Consider the following 25,201-nt stretch of genomic DNA (forward strand, 5'->3'; position numbering starts at 1 on the left):
AGATTAAGAAACTGAGGCTCTAGCTTTAAGTAACTCCATCAGTGACCTGGTTAGGAAGTGGCAGGATCAGGATGGAATTTGGGTCTACCAGGAAAGTCAATACACTCAATGGCGGCACTTTTTAGCAACACTAAATTCTTAGCTGCATAGCATCACTTATCTTGCTGCCCCACTCCCTTCCTGACCTCTTTTCAGTATCTTTTCTGCAGTAAAGCCTAGCTCATTAAGGATTTATCAACATTTTGATGTTGAGGCTAACAGAGCACATTATTCAGTAAGTATTTTCTTCATATCCAGTGTAAAAGAATGGTGCTATGAATATGTTTGAAATATGAATGGAAGCAAACTGTCCTCATGCACCCCTAAGGGCATTAGAATATATTCAGTAACAATACATAGGCTGAATATTATTGTTCTTATTTATTCATTACACCAGTTAATTTCAACTGGACAAGTACATGTCAAACCTAACTCAGCTCCTGTCTAGGACACTGACCTAAAAGGACTTTTAGAGTTTACCTTATTGTCATTTCTACCAAACAGAACTGGGACCTTAGAGGTTAATAGTACCAACACAGTAGTGGTAGTAGCCTTAATAGTGGTGGTGGTGGTGAAGGTGACAGCAGTGACAGCAACAATAGCCATAGTCATAGTGCTGTGGCAGCAGCATGGAAGTTCACTAGGATCTGGATAGAGTGCTATGCATTTTATTTGCACTATTTCATTTAGTTTTAATAGCTATGAAAAACAGAATTTTTGTCCTCATCTTATAGGTGAAGAAACAGAGGTTAGATCATTTGTTCAAGGTCAATTACCCAAGAGACAAGGATGGTAACATATCTGCACAGTGTATACAACTGAAATCTAAAGTACGAACTCGGGCAGCCCAAGTAACTCAGCGGTTTAGCACCTGCCTCCAGCCCAGGGCCTGATCCTGGAGTCCCGGGATCCAGGCCCACGCTGGGCTCCCTGCATGGAGTCTGCTTCTCCCTCTGCCTCTCCCTCCCTTCTCCTCTCCTTCTGTCTCTGCCTTTCTCTCTCTCTCTGTATAACTCATGAATAAAAAAAAAATCTTAAAAAAAAATAAAGTACGAACTCCATCTTAAATGCATTTTCACATTAAATTCTCTCATACTTTCCTGGATGAGTTTTGTGGATGCCTATTTTCTGAAATGTAAAATCATATAAGTAAAGCAGATATAAATTATAAAGTATAGAAAGTTCAGAGAATAACGTCAGAGAATAACGTAAACTGTGAATAAGGCCATTTGATCATCTGTGAAGAATGAGAACAAGCAAACTTTATCCTGTGGACCAAATCCAGGCCATCACTTATTTTTACAAATAATGTTACTAAAACCCAGTCAAGCCCATTCATTCATGTGTTTTCTGTGGCTACTCTGTGACAATGACACAGACCAATAGTTGCGACAGTGATTTTATGTCCTACAAAAGCAAAATTACTTATTTGTTTCTTGAGAGAGTTTGCCAACTCTGGCCTAGAACATCACCAGTTCTAATGATGTCCTACATTCCTTCCTGGTCACATGTCAATCTTCCACTGCTCCTCAGGTAACTGCTCTTCTTAGTTTTGGGTGTACCATTATCTTGTTTATCTAAAGAGAGAAGTTTTAGCCCGTATGTATTTATAGTATTTTATAGTTTTACTTGCTTTCTTAAAGGAAATTTTCTACTGAAGGATAGAAATGCACAAACCATAAGTTTGTAGAATATGGAATGTTTATAAAATGAAAGTAATACTAGAAGTGGCGCTAGTTGTGGTAGTAGCAGAGGTATTGTCCCCATGTGATCACAACCCAGATCACAGTACAGAACATTGTCAGGACCTCAGATAACAGCCTCCCCAGGTCGATGTCCTTTCATGAAAGGATGTATGATTCTGACATCGATTACCATTCATTAGTTTTGCCTTTTACATCTTTGTGAAGAAGAAATCACTGATTGTATAAACCTTTGTATCTGGCTTCTTTACTCAGTTTTATGTTGGTGAGATTCATCTATGTGTTTCCATATCACTATAATTTGTCACTTTTCATTGCCCTGTGATATACCATTAAGTGACTATACCACATGTATTAATATTTTAATTATCACTCAGATGTAGTATTTATTTCTGTTATAATTTTCTTTATTTACCTCAAGATAAAAACTTTAGAGGGTTTTATTTAACTTTCTCTTTAGTGTTATTTATTTATTTATTTATTTATTTATTTATTTATTTAAATTTATCTTTAAAAAGATATGGGTACCTGGGTGGTTCAACCGGTCAAATGTCCAGCTCTTGATTTTGGCTTATGATCTCAGGGTCATGAGATCAAGTCTACATTGAGCTCCACACTTAGCTTAGGGTCTGCTTAAGATTCTCTCCTTCTCCCTCTGTCCCTTGCCCCAGTCATGCTCTCTCTTTCTCTAAAAATAAATAAATCTTTAAATAAATAAATAAAGGTATTTCTAAATACATTGTGATTATTAAATATGTTCTAATAATACATCTCTTCTGAAACTTACTAATAATTGCTTTATAGGCTAGTATTAGGTCTGCTTTATAAATGTTCCATATGTGCTTGAAAAAAATATATATTTTCTAGTTGGTAGAAGCAATGTTGCTACATGTGTATTCAAATTTCTGTATCCTACTAACTTTTCACCTGTTTGTTTTAAAATTGAGATATATTGAAAAATTCCACCATAATGGTGGATCTATCAGTGTGCCCATATAATATATATATTATTCAAATTTCTGTATATTACTAATTTTTCATCTGTGTGTTTTAAAATTGAGAAAGATATATTGAAAAATTCCACCATAATGGTGGATCTATCAGTGTGCCCATATAGTATATATATTATATATATACATATATATACACATACATATATATACATATATAATACATATATATACACTACACACACACATAAATAGAATTTTATAATTATGTCTTTCTAGTAAGTTGAACCCATCATATCAGCATTTAATAGTAATTTACTTTATAGATAATCATATTCTTTATTGATCATAAAGTATAATCCATCTTATCACTTAGCTTTCTCTTGGTTAGTACTTGGCAGTCATACCTATTTTTCATCATTTTTCTTTCAAGCTTCCCACAGTCTAGTGTCCTTTAAATATAATAGAGTTGAATTTTTAAAATTTTTATATGATAGTCTATTTCCTCATTGACAGCCATAATCCATTTTAATTCATTGTGCTTACTAATATATTGAACTGATTTCTATCATTTTATTTGATGCTTTCTATTTTTTTCTCTCCTTTTAAATTATCTCCTTTACTGTTGCTTTTTTTTTTTTAATTGACTAAGATAGTTTTGTTTTCCAATTCCATTTCCCTTCCTTTACTCTTTTGGGAATTACTCTGTTTTTATGCTTTTATCTATAATATTTTACCACTGGATATACCTAGAATATAATCAACAGAACAACAATGACAACAACAAAACAGAACAACAGAAAAAAACTTTCTCAACTAACCAAATGCAATATTTTTAAAAAGCTTTTGGGTTATAAATCCTTAATCTTTTTGATTTATAATAATATTTTAGAATCTACTTCCAAAAGAAATCCCTAGTATATCCATTTTGAGAGCTCAGTAGTCATAATGACATGGGAATTTATATTCCTTCCTTTTTTTTTCTTACTAGGATTTTTAAGAGTTATCAGAACTTAATGACATACGAAATAATAATTTTACAAAGTAAAGAAAATAATATCCTTGTAGCCAGACTGTGACATTTTACAGAATATGAATAAGACTAATACAAGACACATTAGGACCATATTTGTTTTAAGATTTTATTTATTTACTCATGAGAAACACACACACACAGAGAGAGAGAGAGAGAGAGAGAGAGAGAGAGGCAGAGACACAGAGGAGAAGCAGGCTCCATGCAGGAAGCCCGATGTGGGACTCGATCCCGGGACTCCAGGATCACGCCCTGGGCCGAAGGCAGGCGCCAAACTGCTGAGCCACCCAGGGATCCCCTAGGACCATATTTGGAATACAACAGAGACAAGGCTACACTACAACCACAAGCTACTATGTACCCCATCTTCTGACTAACATACATGATCCTGATGCTCCTTTACCAAACAACTCTAGCCCCCTATAATCTTCCCAGCTCCTCAATAAAACATACACAATAACTCCTGCTTGAAAGCTTCCAAACAAGAACCAGTCCCTGCTTTCTTAATCTCTCCTGAGATCATCCAGTACAAGCCTAAACAACATTTCCTAGGCTCCTTTCCCCCAACACTCCCCTACAGTTTATCTGGAAGGTATTCTATGCAAGTGAAATAAATCAAACTTTTTTGCTGGGTGTTCCTAGTAGCTTTTGGCCAGTGGACTTCAATAACTTCGATCTCTAATTGTAAAAACAACAAGTAAACTGCTTAAATAATGATGAGATCATGTTAGAATTCTTTTTATTGCAACTTAACAAGTTTCTAGAATAACCTACCCAGAAAAGAAAAGCAAGTTATTTTAATAAAACTAGCTTTCGATGGTAAAGTCAGAAACAACTACAGTTGAAGAAGACATTGTCTAAGTTTTGAAAATAGTACATTGTGTCTTACTAATGTAAAAGACAATGTGGTAGTATAGAAAAAGCATCAGGAGAGTACATTATAGAGTGGACTCCATCAAAATTATCCTTCCTGTGTAACTTATTCATCCTGAATCTTATTGTTTCCAGTTGTAAAATGGGAATATTAATAGCCTACCTGTTGATCTCCCAGGTAGGCTTGTACTGAGAAGAGAACATAGGCATATGATCTAAAGTTTATTTATGGTATTATTGTCTATCTTTAAATGTAACATGTGTGATAGCAGTAGTTCTCAAACATTGTTGCATGCTAAAGTCATCTGGGGATTTTTTTAATAGCAATGTCCATACTAATTTAACCAGAATTGAATGTTAGACCTAATATCAATATTTTTGAAAACCCCTCAGATATTTCCAGTGTATACCCAATTTCGAGAACCAGTGAGTTAGAACAGTGCTTTTCAAACCTTAATGTTCATATGAATCCCTTTTGTTCTTGATAAATGAAAACCCTGTAAGCAATAGGACCTGACATAGCATAGTTTTAATAAGTTCCCAGATGACATTAAAGTTGTCCATCTATGGCTTGTGGAATAAAGACTCTAGAAAATATCTTTAAAAGACTAGAGGAAAATAAAAATTTAAAATACTCTTATAAGCTCAAGTTGATAGCAAAAGCTAATATAAAGTCTTGGGACCAGAGACAGTCACTACCAAAGAAACTGGCTAGGAAAATAATTGTGTATGAAAGAATGTTTTGTGGTTTTAATTCTTCCCTATCTCTCTCACTCTCACATGGAGGAGAGAAACCAGCTAGAAAGATTAAGTACACAATGGGAAAGGAAACAAGAAAGAACAGAAAAGTGAACATTTAATGAATTTAGCTTATAAGGCATTTAAGGAATTGTTTATTAAAACTTTCACTTTGGCAAAGTGAAAATCATTGTTAATATGTACACTTAAGTTGTGCTATTTGTGCTGTACCTTTGTAAATAATGTAGCGTTTAAAAATGTACCAATAGGTATCCCTGGGTGGCTCAGCGGTTTGGCGCCTGCCTTTGGCCCAGGGCACGATCCTGGAGACCCGGGATCAAATCCCCCTTCGGGCTCCCCGTGCATGGAACCTGCTTCTCCCTCTGCCTGTGTCTCTGCCTCTCTCTCTCACAGTGTGCCTATCATAAATAAATAAAAATTTAAAATTTTTAAAAATGTACCAATATATGTTAATGCACTGTGAAATGTCCTGCCTGCACTACAAATAGATCCTTCATTAAGGAACCATAAAGAAGAAACTGGATAGATTCTAAACATTTGTGAAGCTTCAACATCCAGTATGGTTAAGTAAACATGTATTTTAGGAGGTTTCACAACTCTATAATCAATACTGCCCAGAGACCAATGATTTGATTTGAATCACAAGCCAAAAAGAAAAAGGAAAAAGAAGAAGATTATGCCTGATTATTATATTTCAAAACAGCTATTTTGCAACTTTCAACATTGAGACTGAGAATCTAATATGTATTATCATTAAAAGACAAGTAAGGCCTGATTCCTACCTTTAAGTAACACCTTAAATCTATAAGGATGTTGCAATATCCCTGTTGGAAATTAGATGCTTTAAATTTCTCCTAGAAGCTGAGTTCAGTCCTGGGCTTGTTATTTATTTTTCTTTCTACCTCCCAGAGCTTGGTGGACAGTAAAAGGCCCTTTTAATCCTGTTAATGAAATACCTTTTGAAGATAAAGGGACCAAAAAGATGAGAGTAGAAAAATTTTTATTATCTTTATTTGCCAAGCTTATAACCTATTTCAGGTAGAGCAAGACCCACCATTGATGAGATATTGGCAGATGAAGTGATGTGAGGCTTCATAATTTCCAATAAATCATCATCTGGACTGCAGACGCACAATTAAAAGAGATGTATTTTTCCAAGAAATTAGTGACATGAGATAGAGTGGATAGCACTGGAGTTGGGGTTCTACTGTTCCCTGAATGCTCCATGCTTTGATCTAAACATTCAGTTCTCAAACTTGCTGTTAGGATTTCCTGCCCAAAGAAATCACCCCGATTCTAGAGATGGTCTGGGGAGAGAGAATGAACAACTGGAGAGTCTGGGGAAAAGAAACTAGGCATCAACAACCAGGTATTGATGAGCTCTTGCTAGTTAGAAGTCTTTTAACAGGCCCCAGGTATAAATGTTCCTATGACCATTTTCAGAAAAGCTAGAAAATCCTCACCTTCTCTGGGGAATCTAATATGCCTAAAATGTCGAGGCAACTGACATCTTCTGAGACAAAAGGTCCATTCTAGACATACTCTATCAGGCTAGGGAAGGTGCTTTGAATATGGCCAACTTGTATAGCTTTCATAATAAAACTTCTGTGTTCCAATCATTATTACTCTATTCCACAATCAGAGATGAAACACCATGTACAGGTGCTCATGAGGGTTCTTCTGCATAAGATAGTTGTTTCAATTCAATCCCTTGGATAAGAGACCTAATCATATGCCAGCTAAGGAGTAAAGATCATAAATGTGGTTTTGTGCAGGGATTTGATAAAGATGAAGACCTGCAGGTAGCAGTGGCCTCTTTTTTGTCTTTGGTTTTCATCAATTAACAAGCTGTGTCTGGATACGAATCTCTTTGTGTTTACCCTACTTGAGATTCATTTAGCATATTAGGTATGTAGATTAATGATTTTCATCAATTTAGGGAAACTTGTTATGATTTCTTCAAATATTCTGCTCCATTCTTTTTTTTCTTTGCATTCTCCATTACATACATGTTAGTATTCATAATATAATCTCAAAGTTCTGAGGTTCTGTCCATTTCTACTCAATAGTATTTTTTCACTCTCCTTTAGATAATTTCTGTTGATTTGACTTCAAATTTAACTTATTTCTTTTGCTAGCTTAAATGTTCCATTGAATGTTCTAGTGAATTTTTCTTTCAGTTACTATACTTTTTAAATCCAGATTTTCTATTTGGTCCTTTTTAATAATTTGTCTTATTGAAAATTTAATTTTTACTTATGATTGATATACTTTTATTTGTCTTTAAAAATGTTTTCCTTTAGTTCTTCAAATATATTTGTAATAACTGCTATGAAGTCTTTGCTAACCATGTTCCTATTCCTAAAATGTGTCCGGAGACATATTTTCCATTGACTGTATTGACTGCTTTTTTCCTGAGTATGGCTCATACATTTTTATTTCTTTATATATCTCATAATTTCTTGTTAAACTGGACATTTTATTTAAACTAAGTATTTCCCTCTTTATTTTTAACCAGAAACCAACACTTGGCTTGGAATTATTTTGTTCCAATGGAAAAACCATCCACTAATTTTTCAGCACAATGTAATCTCACATGGGAATGTCAGCAGAAATTCAAGTAGAACATACTTTAAACAACATTTGACTTTTTTGTCAAAATAATCATCTCTCCCAGAAATTATTCTCATCTTTTGTATGGTTTCACAATGAGCAAATTTCTCATTTTCAAAAAAAAGTGTTTTTGTAATTTTTCTTCCTTGATTTTTGTAATCTTTTTTTTACTTTCTAAAGTGAATGACATCAATATTGCATGAATTTCAGACATACAACATAGTGATTCAATAACTTTTTATATTATGTTATGCTAGCCACAAGTGTAGCTACCATCTGTCACCATACATTGCTATTAAAATACCAACTGACTACATTCCCTATGCTGTACTTTTCATTTCTGTGACTAATTCATTCCATATCTGGAAGCTTGTATTTCCCATTCTCCTTCACCCATTTCACCCCTCTCCCTACCCCATTCCCTCTGGCAACCACCAGTTGTGTATATTTATGGGTATTTTTTTCTTTGTCCTTTTGTTTTGCTTTTTAGATTCTGCATACAGTATTTTTATTTCTTTGTCTGACTTATTTAACTTTGCATAATACTCTCTAGGTCCATCCATATTGTTGCAAATAGCAAGATACCATTCTTTTTATGGCTGATTAATATTCCTGTATATACACACACATATATACATATAAATATACATATGCATATATGTGTGTATACACACACACACCACACCACACCGTATGTTTATCTGTTCACCTATTGATGGATACTTAGACTGCTTTCATAACTTGGCTATTGTAAATAATGATGCAATAAACATAGGCGTGTGTATATCTTTTCTAATTAGTGTTTTGTTTTCCTTTGGATAAATATGCAGTAATAGAATTACTGGACTGCATGGTATTTCTATTTTTAATATTTTGAGAAATCTTTATATTGTTTTCCACAGTGGTGCACCAATTTACATTCCTACCAACAGTGCACGAGGATTTCCTTTTCTCCACATCCTCACCACTGCTTGTTATTTAACTTTTCTATACTAGCCATTCTGACAGATGTGAGGTAATAACTCATTATAGTTTTGATTCACAGTTCCTTGATAACTAGTTGTGCTGAGCATCTTTTCATGTGTCTATTGGCCACCCGTGTGTCTTCTTTGGAAAAACATCTATTCTGCCCATTTTTAAAGTGGATTATTTAGCTTTCTTTTTCCCTTTTGGTGTTGAGTTGTATAAGCTCTTTATATATTTTGGATATCAACCCCTTTTCAAATATGTCATTTACAAGTATCTTCTCCCATTTGCTTTTTCATCTTGTTCACATTTTTTGCTGTGCAAAAGCTTTTTATTTTGGTATAGCCCCAATAGCTTTTTTCTTTTTTTGCTTTTGTTTACCTGGCCTGAGGAGGCATATCCATAAATACGTTGCTGATGCCCAAGAGTTTACTCCCTATGTTTTCTTTTAGAAGTTTTATGACTTCAGATTATCCATTTATGCCCTTAATCCATTTTAAGACTATTTTTGTGGTGGGGGGGGCGGAATTAAGAAAGTGGTCCAGTTTCATTCTTTTGCATAGAGCTGTCTAGTTTTCCCAGCAGTATTTTTTGAAAAGATGGTCTGTATATTCTTGCTTCCTTTTCTATAGATTAATTGATCATATAAACATGGGTCTACTTTTGGGTTCCCTATCCTGTTCCATTGATCTGTATGTCTATTTTTGTGTCAGAAACTTACTGTTTTGAATACTATAGCTCTGTGGTATAGCTTGATATCTGGAATTGTGATACCTGCAGCTTCATTCTTCCTCAAGATTGCTTCAGCTATTTGACACCTTTTACAGTTCCATGCAAATTTTAAGATTGTTTGTTCTAGTTCTTTTTTAAAAAAAAAAAGAAAATTGTATTTTGATAGGAATTACATTGAGTTTGTAAATTGCTTTGGGCAGTGTGGACATTTTAACAATTTGATCCAATTTGGGAGCATGCTGTATCTTTGCATTTGTTTCTGTTATCTTCAATTTCTTTTATCAACGTCTTATAGTTTTCAAAGTATAGATTTTTCATCTTCTTGGTTAAATTTATTTTTAGCTATTTTGTTCTGTTTGGTGCAATTCTAAATGGAATTGTTTTCTTAATTTCTCTTTCCACTACTTTGTTATTAGTGTATAGAAACAGATTTTTGAATATTAATTTTGCATCCTGCAACTTAAATCATTTATTCTAATAGCTTTTTGTATACTCTTTAGGGTTTTTTGTTTCTTGGGGGTTTTTTGGTACAGCCTTTAGGGTTTTATATATATCACATGTCATCTGTAAATAAGGGCAGTTATACTTCTTTACCAACTTGGATGACTTATATTTCTTTTTCCTGTCTGATTGCGATAGCCAGGAATTCTAGTCTTGAATGAAAGTGTTGAGGTTGAGCATCCTATCTTGTTCCTGATCTTATAGAAAAAAAAGCTTTCAGTTTTCACCATCGAGTAATTTGATAGCTGTGGATTTTTCATATATAGCTTTACTATATTGAGATATATTCCCACTAAATCCATTTTATTGATAGTTTTTATCATGAACAAATTCTGTACTTTGCCAAATACTTTTTCTATGTATATTGAGATAATCATTTGATATCCTTCCTCTTGTTAATGTGATGTATCACACTGATTTGTGAATATTGAATCATCCTTGCATCCTTGAAATACACCCCACTTAATCATGCTAAACGATCCTTTTAGTGTATTGTTGAATTTGATTTGCTAATATTTTTGTTGAGGATTTTTGCATCTATATCCATGAGGAGTTTTGGTCTGTAGCTTTTCTGTTTGTTTGTAGTGTTTTGTCTGGTTTTGGTATCAGGATAATGCGGGCCTCATAGAAGAAATTCAGAAGTATTTCTTCCTCTTCTATTGTTTTATAGTTTTAAGAAAACTAGGTATTAACTATTATTTTCTTAAGTTTTTATTTTAATTCTAGTTAACTAACATACAATGTTATATTAGTTTCAGGTGTGCAGTATATTAACAGTTCCATACATCATCTTGTTCAAAGGATAAAGAAAATATGGTATTAACTCTTCTCTAAATGTTTGGTAAAGCTCATTTGTGAAATCATCTGGTTATATACTCAAGTTTTTTGGAAGTTTTTTATTACCAATTCAATTTTGTTACTAGCAATCGGTCTGTGCAAATTTTCTGCTCCTTCTTCATTCTGTTTTGGAAGATTTATGTTTCTAGGAATTTATCCATTTTTTCTAGGTTTTCCAGTTTGTTGGAATAAATTTTTCATAGTATTCTCTGATTTTTTTTTTTGTATTTATGTGGTGTGGGTTGTTATTTCTCCTTCATTTCTGATTTTGAGTCTCTTTTTTTTCTTAAGGAGTCTGGCTAAAGGTTTATTCATTTTACTTTTGTTTTCATTGATTTCTTTCTATTTTTTTTAGTCTCTCACTTAATTTTTCTTCAATCTTTATTAATTTCTTCCTTACAACTTTGGGCTTTGTTTGTTCTATTTCTAATTCTTTTAGGTATAAGGTTAGATGGAGATTTTTTTGTTTCTCTATATAAGCCTGAATTGCTAAAAACATCCCTCTTAGAGCTGCTTTTGCTACCTTTTGTGATTTTAATTGAGTATTTCCATGACTCCATTCTCTTTTCTTTTTTCTTTTTTTTTTTTCTGCAAAAAGTTTTATTGTCTCCATTTGGTCCACATTTTGAGAAAGGGCTCCAGGATGGTTAAAAAGCTGCCTAGTGGCTGCAGGGGGAAAGAATAGAAGGGAAGGGAGAAGAAATGGGTAGGAAATATCAGAAAGGGAGACAGAACATGAAGATTCGTAACTCTGGGAAACGAACTAGGGGTGGTGGAAGGGGAGGAGGGCGGGGGGTGGGGGTGACTGGGTGATGGGCACTGAGGGGGGCACTTGACGGGATGAACACTGGGTGTTATTCTGTATGTTGGCAAATTGAACACCAATAAAAAAATAAATTTATTATTTAAAAAAAAACATTCTTGAAAACAAAACAAAACAAAACAGAAAAAGTTCAGGCACAAGCCCTGGCCCGGGGCGGTGGGGGGCGGGGGGGGGGCGTTGCCAGAGGACCCCCTCAAAGGCTGCTGGTCTCCTAGTCGTGCTTGAGAATGAGCCTTTCGAAAAGATACTCGCCCAGCCCAGGCTGGGGGGTGGCCGCCCATCTTCTTGATGAGTTTCACCTCCTCATGTAGGAAGTGGTTCTCCAGGAAGTCACAGAGACAGGGATCCGCGCGGGCAGACCCCAGGGCACGCAGATCCAGAAGGGCCTGGTCCAGGCTCTTCTCCAGAAGCGGGGCTGCTTCCACGGCGTCCGGGGTGTTCCCGCCCTCATCTTGGGACGGCTTCTGCACGTCTTGCAAGCGGGGCAGCAGCTGCAAGGGTTTTGCATCTTCAGTGCTCAGCCAACTCGCGGACGAAGTGGCCCACACCCTCCAGAGCCCCATCGGCGCGGTCGAAATAGAAGCCCAGAGAGAGGAAGGCGTAGGAGGCCCGCAGGTGCACGTGGACCAGGCGGCTGACGGCGGCTTCCACCTCGGTAGAACAACCCTGACCAACCTGGGAGCTCAAGGTTGGTCCCCGACAAGGAATTCAATTCAAACTTGGGTGTTCGCTGCCGGTGGCAGAAGATGGCCCCGAAGGTTGCGACTGGAAAAGAGGTTGGAGGGAGGCCGTTGGCTGGCAGAAGGGGCGTCCCTGGGGCTGCTCCGGCCAAACACTGTTGAAGCAAGAGAATCGCAGGACGCCCAACGCACCGCCCATTCTTCTTTTCTTAATGTGTTCATTACACCTTCCTAAGAAATTATGTGGCGGTTGCCCTAGAGTTTGCAATATACATGTACAACTAATTCAATTCCACTTTCAAATAACACTGTTACATTCCACAGGTAGTATGGGTACATTCCAATAAAAAAAAAAAAAATCTAATTCTCCCCTTTCATCCCTTGTATCATTGCTGTCATTCATTCTCTTATACATATGCATATATGTGTTTATATATATATATATATCAATTAATGTATATCAATCTATATGTTTTTATGTATATATAATTAAAGAAAGGAAAAATAAGTGTTTTATCTTCACCTTTATTCTTTGATCCTTTCCTTTCTTTATGTACGTCCAAGTTTCTGACCTATATCATTTTACTTCTCTGCATAGGACTTCTTATAACATTTCTGCAAGGCAGATACACTAGCAATGAATCCCTTCGATTTGTGTTTGTTTGAGAAATTCTTTATTTCTCCTTCACCTTTGAAGGATACTTTTACAAGGTACAGCATTTTGGATTGATGGGTTTTTTTCCGCCTCCTAACGTTTTAAATATTCTACTCCACTCTCTTATTTTTTGCCTAGTTTCTGAGAAGTTGAATATAATTCTTTGTTTCTTTATAAATAAGGTGGGTTTTTTTCCTCCTTTGGCTTCTTTCAGGATTGTTCGTCTTTGATTTTCTGCAGTTTGAAAATGATATGGCTATGTATACTCTTTTTGATGCTTTCTTTTGTTTTTGTTGTTGTTTTTTGGTATTTATATTGTTCAGTGTTCTCTATGCTTCCTGGTTTGCTGGACGACATTAATTTGGGCAAAATTCTGTTATTGTTTCAAAGAGTTCTTCTGTTCCTTCTCTCTTCTCCTTCTAGTATTTCTATTATGCAAATGTTACAACTTTTGCAGTTGTCACACAGTCCTTGGATACTCTGCTTTTGTTTTTGTTTTCCAGTCTTGATTCCCTTTGCTTTTTCATTTTTTGAGGTAATACTCAAAAAATCTCTCAAGCTCAGAGTTTCTTTCCTTGGATATGTCCAGTCTACCAGTAAGCTCATCAAAGGCAGTCCTCATTTTTGTTAGTGTTTTTGTTCTCTAGCAGTTCTTTTTCCTTCTTAGGATTTTCATTTTTCTGCTTACATTTCCCATCTGTTCTTGCATAGTTTCTACCTTAGCAAAGCCTTACTATATTGTAGCATTTAACTTCCTAGTCTAATAATTTCAATATCCCTGCCATAACTAGTTCTGATATTTGCTATGCTTTTCAAACTGTGTTTTTTGCCTTTTAGTATGCCTTGTAACATTTTCTTGATAGTCAGATATGATGTGCCGGGTAAAAGAAGGTACTATAAATAGGGCTTTTGTGTGAGAGGAAAGTGTTCTACAGTCCTATTAATAGGTTATAGTCTTTTAGTAAGCCTATGCTTCTGGACTGAACTTCACATAAGTTTTTCATTTGTTCTCCTCTCTTAGGTAGGACAAGATAACTACCATGAGCTGAAGCTGGTATTTCCCTCCTCACACATGGATCACTAGCGTGGATAGGTATTGAGTATTTCCTTTATCCTACATAAGTAGAGCTGACTAGAGTTGGTTATTTCCCTTTCCTTTTCCCTAGGTCAGGTAGGTTCTGATAATACTTAAGCAGATTAGGCTCTGGATTGACTTGTTTCTTCTGAAGATGAGAACCTTAAGAATGGAGTACTATAGTATATTTGATTTCTTCTCCCCTTCTCCTGTGGGAATCTCTCTCTTTTTTTTTTAAGGTTTTATTTATTGATTTGTTCATGAGAGACAGACAGAGAGAGAGAGACAGAAACATAGGCAGAGAGAGAGGCAGGCTCGATGCAGGAAGCCTGTTGTGGGACTCAATCCTAGGACTCCAGGATCATGCCCTGAGCCAAGGGCAGATGCTCAACCTCTGAGCCACCCAGGCATTCCTCTCCTGTGGGAATTTTGAGGGGATTTTTCTCTCATATTTACTGTGAGAACATGGTAGAGCTTCAGGAGGTAAAACCCACAAAAGGGTGCCTTCTACCATGACTTAGTCCCTTGTTTTTAACTTGCACAGTTGGCCACATTGAGCCTCCAGCAATTTGTCAATTGCAGTTCAGGTTTCCCTACCCTGTTACTGGTTTCCAAGGCAGTTTCCACTCATGAGTCTCTGCTCTGGTAATCTGTGACTCCTTGAATTCACCTGTCGCTCCAGTCTCAGGGGCAGCAGTTTACCCTATGTCCTCACCTCTCAAATGAATCCAAGAAGATTGATGACTTTTCAGTCTGGTCAGTGTTTTACTTGTTAGTAAAACAAGTACAGGTTGATTCAGAACCTAGAAGTCCTAATAGTTATCTTTTACTTTTATTGTCCAAGTTTTTATTTAAATTCCAGTTAGTTAATATACAGTGTAATATTAGTTTCAGGTATTGAACTTAGTGATTCATCACTTACATGCAATACCCTGTGTTCATTAATAGTTACCTTTCAAATCAATACATATATAATAATAAATAGAGGATTTTATTTTTAAAAATATAAAGTAAATATTAGTATCAATAGTAGATGTGAATGGCTCCAAATCTAAAATGTAGAAATGAATGACTAATATTTGGGCAATATTATATTATGAAATGTATAAATACTTTAGACTCCTTCCTAACCACCCTGATACTCTTCCTCTGGACCAGCATCCCAATCACTACTCCCAGGAAGAATATTTAACTGAGGGAAGGAAAGAAGAGGAGAGAAGGCTGACTGCATCTAGATGCCAATATCCTACACTTCCCAAAGAACTACTGGAGGACAGTGAGTAATGGAGGCCACTCAAGAGATCATTATTGTTCTAATGAACCTGTGAGACATTTTAAGAGTTTGATACACCTCACAGGCTGGAAGCAGAGAGGGGAGTCATTTGAGGATCCAGAACTAAGGAAGGTGGACTTTTAAGTGAAGCATAACTGAGGATTTTAGAGAATTGTTTCATCCCTCACCACACACACATTGTTGGGGATGCTGGAAGCCATATTTGCATTATATGAGCCCTCTCCTTAGCTATAGCTTATTGTAGCAGGGGTTGGAAACCAACTCAAACTGAGCCCATTTCAAAAACCTCTCCTATGAAAATTTAGAATTAAAGCAAGAGGTACTATTCACTTTCCATTATCTCTTGAACTAGTTTATCTCTTGTATAAACTAGGAAACTATGCTATGATTGGTTCCTGCTATATGCACAAGAAAACAGGAAGTCATTCCACAGAAAGGGAGAATGACACAGGCACTTAGCAAGGAAAAGGGATGGAAGATCCTTTAGGTCCATAGAACAGTTTATGCTTAGCAATCCCTGATTCTAGTTACTCCAGTTACCACTTGCTGTGCAGATTAACTCAAAACTTTGGGCCTTAAACAAGAATGATTTTAGTATACCTAATAATTTGGGGGTTAGGAACTAGGGCAGAGCTAGGGTGGGTGGGTCTCCTACTTTATATGCCTTTGACTGAAGTTACTTCAGCTGGCAGACGACTGGTCTAAAGTGCCCATGATGGCTCCACTCATATATGTGGTGTCTTGGTGAAGTTGGCAGGAAGTCTGGGCTCAGCTGAAACTGCCAACCTGACCATCCTCAGGTGACCTCTGCAACACAGCAGTCTCAGACTAGTCAGGCTTGTTTCAGAGTGGCTCAGAATTCCCCCCAGAAAGTATCCCAGGAGAGGAAGTGAAAGCTGCAAATCCATTAAGGTCCCTGCTGGAAACTACCACTACATTCTCTTATGCCCCAAATCTATTTGTTAATTCTAAAGCAATTCACTAAGTCCAGTTTAATTTCAAGAGGTGAAGAATTAGACTTGACCTCTCAATGAAAAGAGTAGAAAGGGGATCCCTGGGTGGCGCAGCGGTTTGGCGCCTGCCTTTGGCCCAGGGCGCGATCCTGGAGACCCAGGATCGAATCCCACATCAGGCTCCCGGTGCATGGAGCCTGCTTCGCCCTCTGCCTATGTCTCTGCCTCTCTTTCTCTCTGTGACTATCAGAAAGAAAGAAAGAAAGAAAGAAAGAAAGAAAGAAAGAAAGAAAGAAAGAAAGAAAAGAGTAGAAAGGAATTGGCAGCCATCCTTAATCCTGCATGGTACCTGGCAGTACTTGGATTTCTGAATGTTGTGTCCCTCCCTAAGAAGTCACCCTTTTGGATAGGCTACTTTGAACTACTTTTAGCTATTTGTAGTTATCATATGAATGGGTAACTTACAAAAACAATATTTTGTATTTTGTTGGGCCTAGAAATTTCTTCAAATGTAGCACACACACTAAATGAAAGGTAAGGGTTCATGAGTTTAGGCTCTGCTTCAGGTAAGATCCAGGTTCAAAAGCTGACATTACAACTTCCTAGTTTTGTTACCTCAGACAAGTGACTTTCCTTCTCTAAGCTTTAGTTAACTTCCTTATGTGTGAAGGGGAAAAATTAACAGTGTCTAACTCATTCGATGATGTAAGGAGTCAAGTGAGATCATAAACATAAAACTCTTAGCCCAGGGTCAGGCATGTAGTAAGCACCTAATGATTGTTGGTGTTATTCTTTTTATTAATTGTTGTTGTTAGAGATTCAGCTCAAAAAAATATAAAAGAAAGGTTATATACTCAAGGAATATACAACCTAGATGGAAGACATGGTATTTCTATTAATAGAGAAATAACACTACAGCTAGAAAGGATTAAATTAAAATGAGAGAGGGATGCCTGGGTGGCTCAGTAGTGAGCATCTGCCTTCTGCTCAGGGTGTGGTCCCGGGGTTCTGGGATTGAGCCCTGCATTAGGCTCCCTTTGGGGAGCCTGATTCTCCCTTTGTCTATGTCTCGGCCTCTCTCTGTGTGTCTCTCATGAATAAATAAATAAAATATTTTTTAAAAAATTAAAATGAGAGAACAGTAGAGACTAAGTTCAAATGGGTTATCAGAGAAGAAAATACTCTAAATTGGGCAATAAGAAAATATTCCGAGGCAAAGGTCAAGTTTGAGACCATCTTTAAAGAATGCACTAAGGTTGGGGAGAGAATTTCAAGCAGGTTGAATAGCAGAAACAAAGATAATTAGGTAAAAATGTGCCCAAGATTTTCAGGAACACTTAGCGGACTAGTGTAGCTCCTAATGCTATAGAAGGCAAGAAGAAAAGAAAGTAGGTAGCTGATAGAGTGAGAGCCTTGAATGCCAAGTTCAGGAATTTATAATTTATACTTAAGACTGAGAAATTCCTTGGTAGTTCTAAAATAGTGTTTAATAACATCATATTAGTCTAAATATAGTATAGATACAGACTTGAGCGAATTGAGAGAAATTCAAAAAAGGAAGACAATTAACTTCATAATATAGATAAGGATGTGGAGGCCATATGATGATAGCAGGGGATAGATGAATGGTAGGCATGCTGGAGATGTCACATGGACAACATTGACAGGACTGACAGGTATTGTGACTGATTGGATGTGAGGAAAATGGAGGCATTGATTATATCAACCTGGTATCAATTCTGAATAAGACAATAATTACCCTATTGACAAAATGAGCAAAGTCTGAGAAAGGAACTAGAGAAAGAGGAAAGCTGGAAGGAAAAAGAGAGAAGCCTTGGGTGGAATGACAAAGGAAAAATGAGAAGCTAGAAGAGCACATGACATCATCATTGCTTCAACCTTCAAAGGAGAAAACCTGTAGTAGAGTCCATGCTTTATTCAACCCAGAAGCACAGGCATTTACACCCTAGAGTTATAGCTTTTGAAATAATGGATCATGAAGGAGAAAATTTATAATTCCTAACCCCAGAGATCTTCTGTTTTGATTTTCAGAAGTACTTAACAAGATGCTAGGCATTATACTCTCAGGTTAAGGTATGAAATTAAATGTTCTTCTGCCTCCCATTTCCCTACATTTATTCACATACGTGTTGAGATCAGTTCATGTGAAAGGAGTCTGACACATAAATTCTTTCATTGCAGTTATGTGTTCTAGGTCCCCTCAGCATATATATTCTCCCTTTCTCTCTCCCTCTCTCCCTCTCTGTGACAGACAGGTCTATTCTCAGAAGGACCCACTGAATCCTTCATAGACAAGTGCTCCCAGACACGGTGGGGTCTGATGTTCTTTCTTATATCCGTGGGTAGTGCTTCCATACATAAAACTATCTGTCTGCCTCTGTGTCTCTAAATGTATTTCTTGGCTGGAGGCAAGCAGAAAGCTACTTTACCCACCATCACCTACGGTCCAACTAGATGAGCAAGACAGTCATTCCATAATTCAGAGGATTGTAAAGAACTACCTAGAGTCCCAGTCCCACATGGAATGTGAGGGCCATTGTCCTAAATAACCACTGGTCTCAGAAGTAACCATGAATACTTACTTAATCCAAGGTAAAGAGCTTTCCTAACTTATCTTCCTATCTCCATTTATCTTCTGCACTGCCTTAGTCCATTCAGGCTACTATATCAAAATACCACAGCATGAGTAGCTTAGAGATATATTGTTCACAGTTCGAAAGGCTGAGAAGTCCAAGATTTAGGCACCAGCATAGTCACCTTCGGTGAGGGTCCTCTTCCTGGTTCTTTGCTAGCACTCTCTCTGTGTCCTCACATGGCAAAAGGGGGCAGGAGATCTCTCTGGCTATCTTCTATAAGACACTAATCTCAGTCATGAGGACTCCATTTGCATGACCTAAGAAACTCCAAAGGGCCTCACCTCATAATTGTAGCATCTTGGGGTTAGGATTTCAACATATGAATTTGGCAGGGCACAAATTTTCAGACTATAGAATGTCCTGTCACCTAATTAATCTGAGAAAAGCTGCAGCTGTGCCCTTCTGCTGTGTAAGTAATTTTATAGATAAATGATCTACTTTCTAGGTAATTCCCCAGCATCCATTCCCCTTTTCAGTGGCATTCTTATATCCATGTGGAGGATTCTTCTTCCATTGTATATTGTCTTGATGGAAGAACATTTTCTAGTATCTCCCTCCAACTATGGTAGCATCATATTTCTTCCATCTGCTATCTAGTTTATTTAGGACCTGTCAGGAGACCCAAGAGTGTCCAATCAGAAGACCTTTCCCTGGACATTGAATCCTAATCTAGCAACAATAGCAGAGGTAGCAGTGACTATAACCAGTCCTTCCTGACCAAGCTCTTCTGGTGACCAGACAGTCTTAGTTTCCTGCTTCCCTGCTTCCTTTTCTTTCTTTCTTTCTTTCTTTCTTTCTTTCTTTCTTTCTTTCTTTCTTTCTTTCTTCTTTCTTTCTTTCTTTCTTTTTTAGGATTTCCTTGTTCCTGTTTCCAGTGGGACCAAAGAAGTATCCTCATTTGGAGCCCACCCACCTCATTTTGCATGCCCGAGGTTCCAGAATTCCCTGCTCACATGGCCACAGCCTGCATTCAGTGCTTCCCCACATTTGCACTCATGAGGGCAGACCACGCTGCCACCAATGCACATTTTTGGGACCTAAAATTAGTCATGGGATGACTTGTGTAAGGACATGGTAGGATGTGAATATAATTTGATGTAAAGTATCCATATATGCACTGGCAAGGCCCTTCTATGACCTATGAATGGGTAAGAAGAGAAGAATGGGAGGTTCTTTACAGAAGAGCAATCAGGGTCCAGGAGTACTGGGGCACTTCGTGGGCAGAAGTTGCCTGGTTTGAACTGTGTAGGGTGAAGAGAAACCTTGTGGGTTATGAAGTGCTTATAATGGCAGAAAAGGGGTTTTCAGTGGGCAACCAGCCAAACTGGAGCATAAAGAACTCCCTTACCCCCATTAAACAGCTCAAAGGAGAAGAACATGGGAGCTTATCTCAAGGATTTCCTGAGCCATCAGAAATGGAGAGTGATAATGAAGCCAGCAAGCCAGAGAAAAATTATTCTCTGTCATCTCTCTTCATCCGTGCCTGGCCTCTGCTGTGTCTGCATATTCCCAGAGCAAATGCGCAGGCCATTCATAGTTACTTGGAAGTAACTGTTGCTTTGCACATATTTTTTTTTAAGAAGACCTATTTGTCAAGAGTAAAAGATAGAACATTTTTCATGTAATAGTTTGTTAGTTTGATTTATAACTCATAAATATTTAAACATAAAGTATATGGGCCTCCATTTGTACTCTTGCACTGGCACTGACACCTCAAATGTTCTTGATAGCCTACTGCCCTTCTCCAGCTTTATCGTCAGGCTCCTCATCAATTCTATAAGCTCCAGATAGCTTTTCAATAATCTCTTTTTACTTATTGCATCAGGATCAGCTTTTATAGCTTGCATTTGGGAACCTCCCAGACATACCTGGCACTGATGGTTTGCCTTCATTTGGTCTAATAAACCTTTAAGTCTTATTTCTGTCTTTTGTTACCTAGTGGTTATGGTTTGGAGATGTATTTGTGTTTAAATACAGAAAATATAAAGATGAAAAAATCACCCAAAATTCAAGTATCATTTTTGCAGGCTCACTCAATATTTCACTTTTAGCAAAACACTATTATAATCGCATGATTTTATATTTATCCTTTTCACTTACTGTAATCATTTCCCTATCATTAAATATTCTTCAGGAATGGTATTTTTATTGGCAGATTTCCATTGTGTGAATATTTCATAACTTATCTAATAATTTCCTGAGTTTTTTTCATTGGTATAAATGATACTTAGATTCAGATCTTTGGGCACAAATCCCTTTCTGCATTTCTTATTTTTTATTTTATTTTATTTTATTTCATTTTTAAATATGGTATTATTTTAATAATTTTATTTTTTTTATGATAGTCACACAGTGAGAGAGAGAGGCAGAGACACAGGCAGAGGGAGAAGCAGGCTCCATGCGCCGGGAGCCCGACGTGGGATTCGATCCGGGGTCTCCAGGATTGCGCCCTGGGCCAAAGGCAGGCGCTAAACCGCTGCGCCACCCAGGGATCCCAATCCCTTTCTGCATTTCTTATTTTTTAAAAATAGATTCCTAAAAAAGGGAATATATGTTTTAAAGATAATTGATACATACTAACAGATTGTCCTCAAGCAAGGTTTTATCAGTTAGCTTGCCTTCAGCCAGCAGACTTTGAGAATGACTAATTTTCATATACCTTTAGCATCCAGCTCTCTTTGTCATCAAATGCCCTCAGGGCCATTACTGGCTGTTCATTCTAACCTCAATGGGGAGCCCCAACAGGAACACACAGACACACACACACACTGCCTGCCATACCTCATTTCACCACCAAGGTAAATGTGGTGTCATGATAGGGTTTAAAAACAAAATGGAGAAAATGGAGGGAGTATATTGTGAATAGAACTAAATGGAGAATGGAATTCTCTCTCCCTCTCCCCCTCCCCACCCCCCCTCTCTCTCATGCGCGGTATTGTTTAATTCTTTTGATTCTGCGAAGTTAGAGACCCAGTTCATCCTTCTATAAGCCTAAAGGACTTCTTTCTCTTAACCTGAAGGGAACACTTAGGCCAGCCACTGATGTTGGTAAAAGATATGTTCACAGATTGATTTTAGGTCAGTTCAACAGATATGTAGAATACAAAGGAGTTGGAACCACAGCCTGAAATGTACTAATAAAGAATATTTGCCTGAATAAACTTCTGTATGTCTTCCTCTATGAATGAGAGAGATGGAGTGACAGGGTTAGTAGGAACTATGCTCAAAAGATAGACATACTTTTAGTGATTTGGGATCTTGCTATCAGAGACCCAGTGTGATTAACTTTTATCTCAGTATTTGCCACAAAGCAAACTAGCCATATGGAGTTTTATTTGCCACAAAGCAAACTAGCCTCAAAGCAAACTAGCCATACGGAGTTTAAGATCTGGTTAATTGATAGCAAATGAAGTGAAATGATGCCTCTTATAAAAATCTCGATAAGAATAAATGGATGCCAACTAAATCAGCTGATACAGCTAGAAGCATCTGGAGGCTGGGTTTGGAGTGAACCAAGTGGTTTCCCAGAATGTTTTAGTGTGAGAAAAGTCAGAGGTCAAGTATAGGTTGTATTGAAAAAAAGAACAACCTGGGACAATCAAATCTGCCTAATTTAGGTGGTTGGAGATGGGAGAAAATTCAATGAAGTCTGGGCAAAGTAAGAAGCCAAGGGAAAACACAGCAGAGAGAGTTTTCATGACCATACCATTGGAGTACACATTTTTTATGGAATGTGGACTGCCTAGAGGTGGATTCACTGGACTAATTTAAAAGTACCACTCTGTAGCAGACAAAGCTTTGGATTCCTCTTCATAAGAGTAATGGGTCTTAAAATAATGGAGGCATACTACTAAAATTAAGTTGAATAATTATTCAGACAAACAGTATACTTCATACTGTTGCACTCTCCCCACTCATCCAGGTCCCACCTACCACTAAGAATTATTTTTTTTATTTTTTAATTTTTTCCACTACGAATTTTACTGCTAAAGACAGATGAGTCAAAGTCCCATTTGTGCATCTTGAGGTATCACCTTCCTCTCTCCCATCCTTTTACCTTGACCTTTTTGTAGCTCTGATGGGGATCCAGATTTACTTCTCATATCTCAAACAAAACAAAACAAAAAAACAAAATAACAAAAAAATAGACAACCTGAGGTATATAAAGTGAAATGCTAGTTTTTGTTTCAGAATATCAGGTAGTTAGAAAAATCTTGAATTGCTGTTTACTGTGGCTAGAAAGATTATGTATACATAAAGTATTTATATGTCATTTTGAAAAAGATAATCATCTGAAAATGCATCTACTCCCTAATGCCTTGGGTGTTTCTATGGTTTAAAAACGAGGAACAGTCGTTACTCTTTTGAGAAGGATTTGAGCTACAATCATGCTTCAAATACCCTTCTTTAAGTTGTGTTGGTGCTCCCAGAAAGCCAGAACTGCTAGGGGGAGATTGTGCCAAATTATAGCAGACCAGTTGGAGAAACCTGATCACACTGAATTAAAACAAATTTGCCACCAGCTCTGAATTAAATGTTGGAAGGCATCATGGTCCCATATTTATTTAGCTTCTGTTCTAAAGAGGACAAATAGTGAAGGGGATGTCTGGTCTTAGAGAAGGAAACACAATTCATTTTATCCCTAAGGATCAATAGATTTACAGATCCTGAGCTCAGAAAAATCTATATCTTGTCAAAGAAAAACATGAAAAGTACAAGTATACTCTCAGTATTTGTAAGTGTTCCAGCTCCAAATGTCTAAGCTGAGGGAGAAAGAATAAAGTAGAGGTGGTAGGAGAAAAAAAAAAAAGTCAGTTATGCCTCTTAAATGCACATCAGATTTGGAAGCTAATCTTTGAAACTGCATTTGCCTTTATTCTTCTTGACTTAAGTTAATGGGATGAAAGTAGCTTCAGAATACATCATTTCTTTTCCAATTTCACAAAGCTGCAAACCCTTTATTAAGGAGAGCTGACCTTCCACATTCTAGTGAATGTGTTTTGTTCTCTTAATTTCACCAGAAAACAGATAACCACTCCAATGACACTTGCCAAATCTGGCAAAAGACAGCAAGCATTTAATTAGCCGTGTTGAGTCTAAAAAAGACAAAACCATCACTAGAGGAAAAATTGTTTTCCAGAAGTGTAGACTCAACAGGATTTGTGAATTCCTATGTCCCGATGGAATGTTTTAGAAATGGGGAGCAACACAAATATCTGCAGTTGCATTTATCTGTTTGTTTAAAATACCTTGAAAGATTATCAGCAAAGGTGATGAAACAAAAAATAATGTGGAATTTGGAGTCAGACAGACAGACTTAGATCAAATACTGGTCCCATCAACTAGCAGTATAATCTTAGCCAAGTTACTGAACACATTTTTTTCCAAACCTGATCTCACACCTCAGAATAACTTGTACTTCAGCCAGAGAATCTGGTTTTTATTTTTTTATGTATATTTTTTATTGGAGTTCATTTGTCAACATATAGTATAACACCCAGTGCTCATCCCGTCAAGTGCCCCCCTCAGTGTCCGTCACACAGTCATCCCCCCCCCCCACTCCTTCCACTACCCCTTGTTCGTTTCCCAGAGTTAGGAGTCTCTCATGTTTTGTCACCCTCTCTGATTTTTCTCACTCATTTTCTCTTTTATACCCTATAATCCCTTTCACTATTTTTTGTATTCCTTGTATGAGTGAAATTATATAATGATTGTCTTCCTCTGATTGACCTACTTCACTCAGCATAATACCCTCCAGTTCCATCCTCGTTGAAGCAAATGGTGGGTACTCATCCTTTCTGATGCCTGAGTAATATTCCATTGTGTATATATATATCACATCTTCTTTATCCATTATCTTTCAATGGATACCGAGGCTCCTTCCACAGTTTGGCTATTGTGGACATTGCTGCTATAAACATCGGGGTGCAGGTGTCTCAGCTTTTCACTGTAAAACAATCAATATGATAGATCACATCAACAAGAGAAAAAACAAGAACCATATGATCCTCTCAATAGATGCAGAGAAAGCATTTGACAAAATACAGCATTCATTCTT

The sequence above is a fragment of the Vulpes vulpes genome, chromosome 4 (genome assembly GCF_048418805.1).
Source record: "Vulpes vulpes isolate BD-2025 chromosome 4, VulVul3, whole genome shotgun sequence".
In the NCBI taxonomy this organism is placed as follows: Eukaryota; Metazoa; Chordata; class Mammalia; order Carnivora; family Canidae; genus Vulpes; species Vulpes vulpes.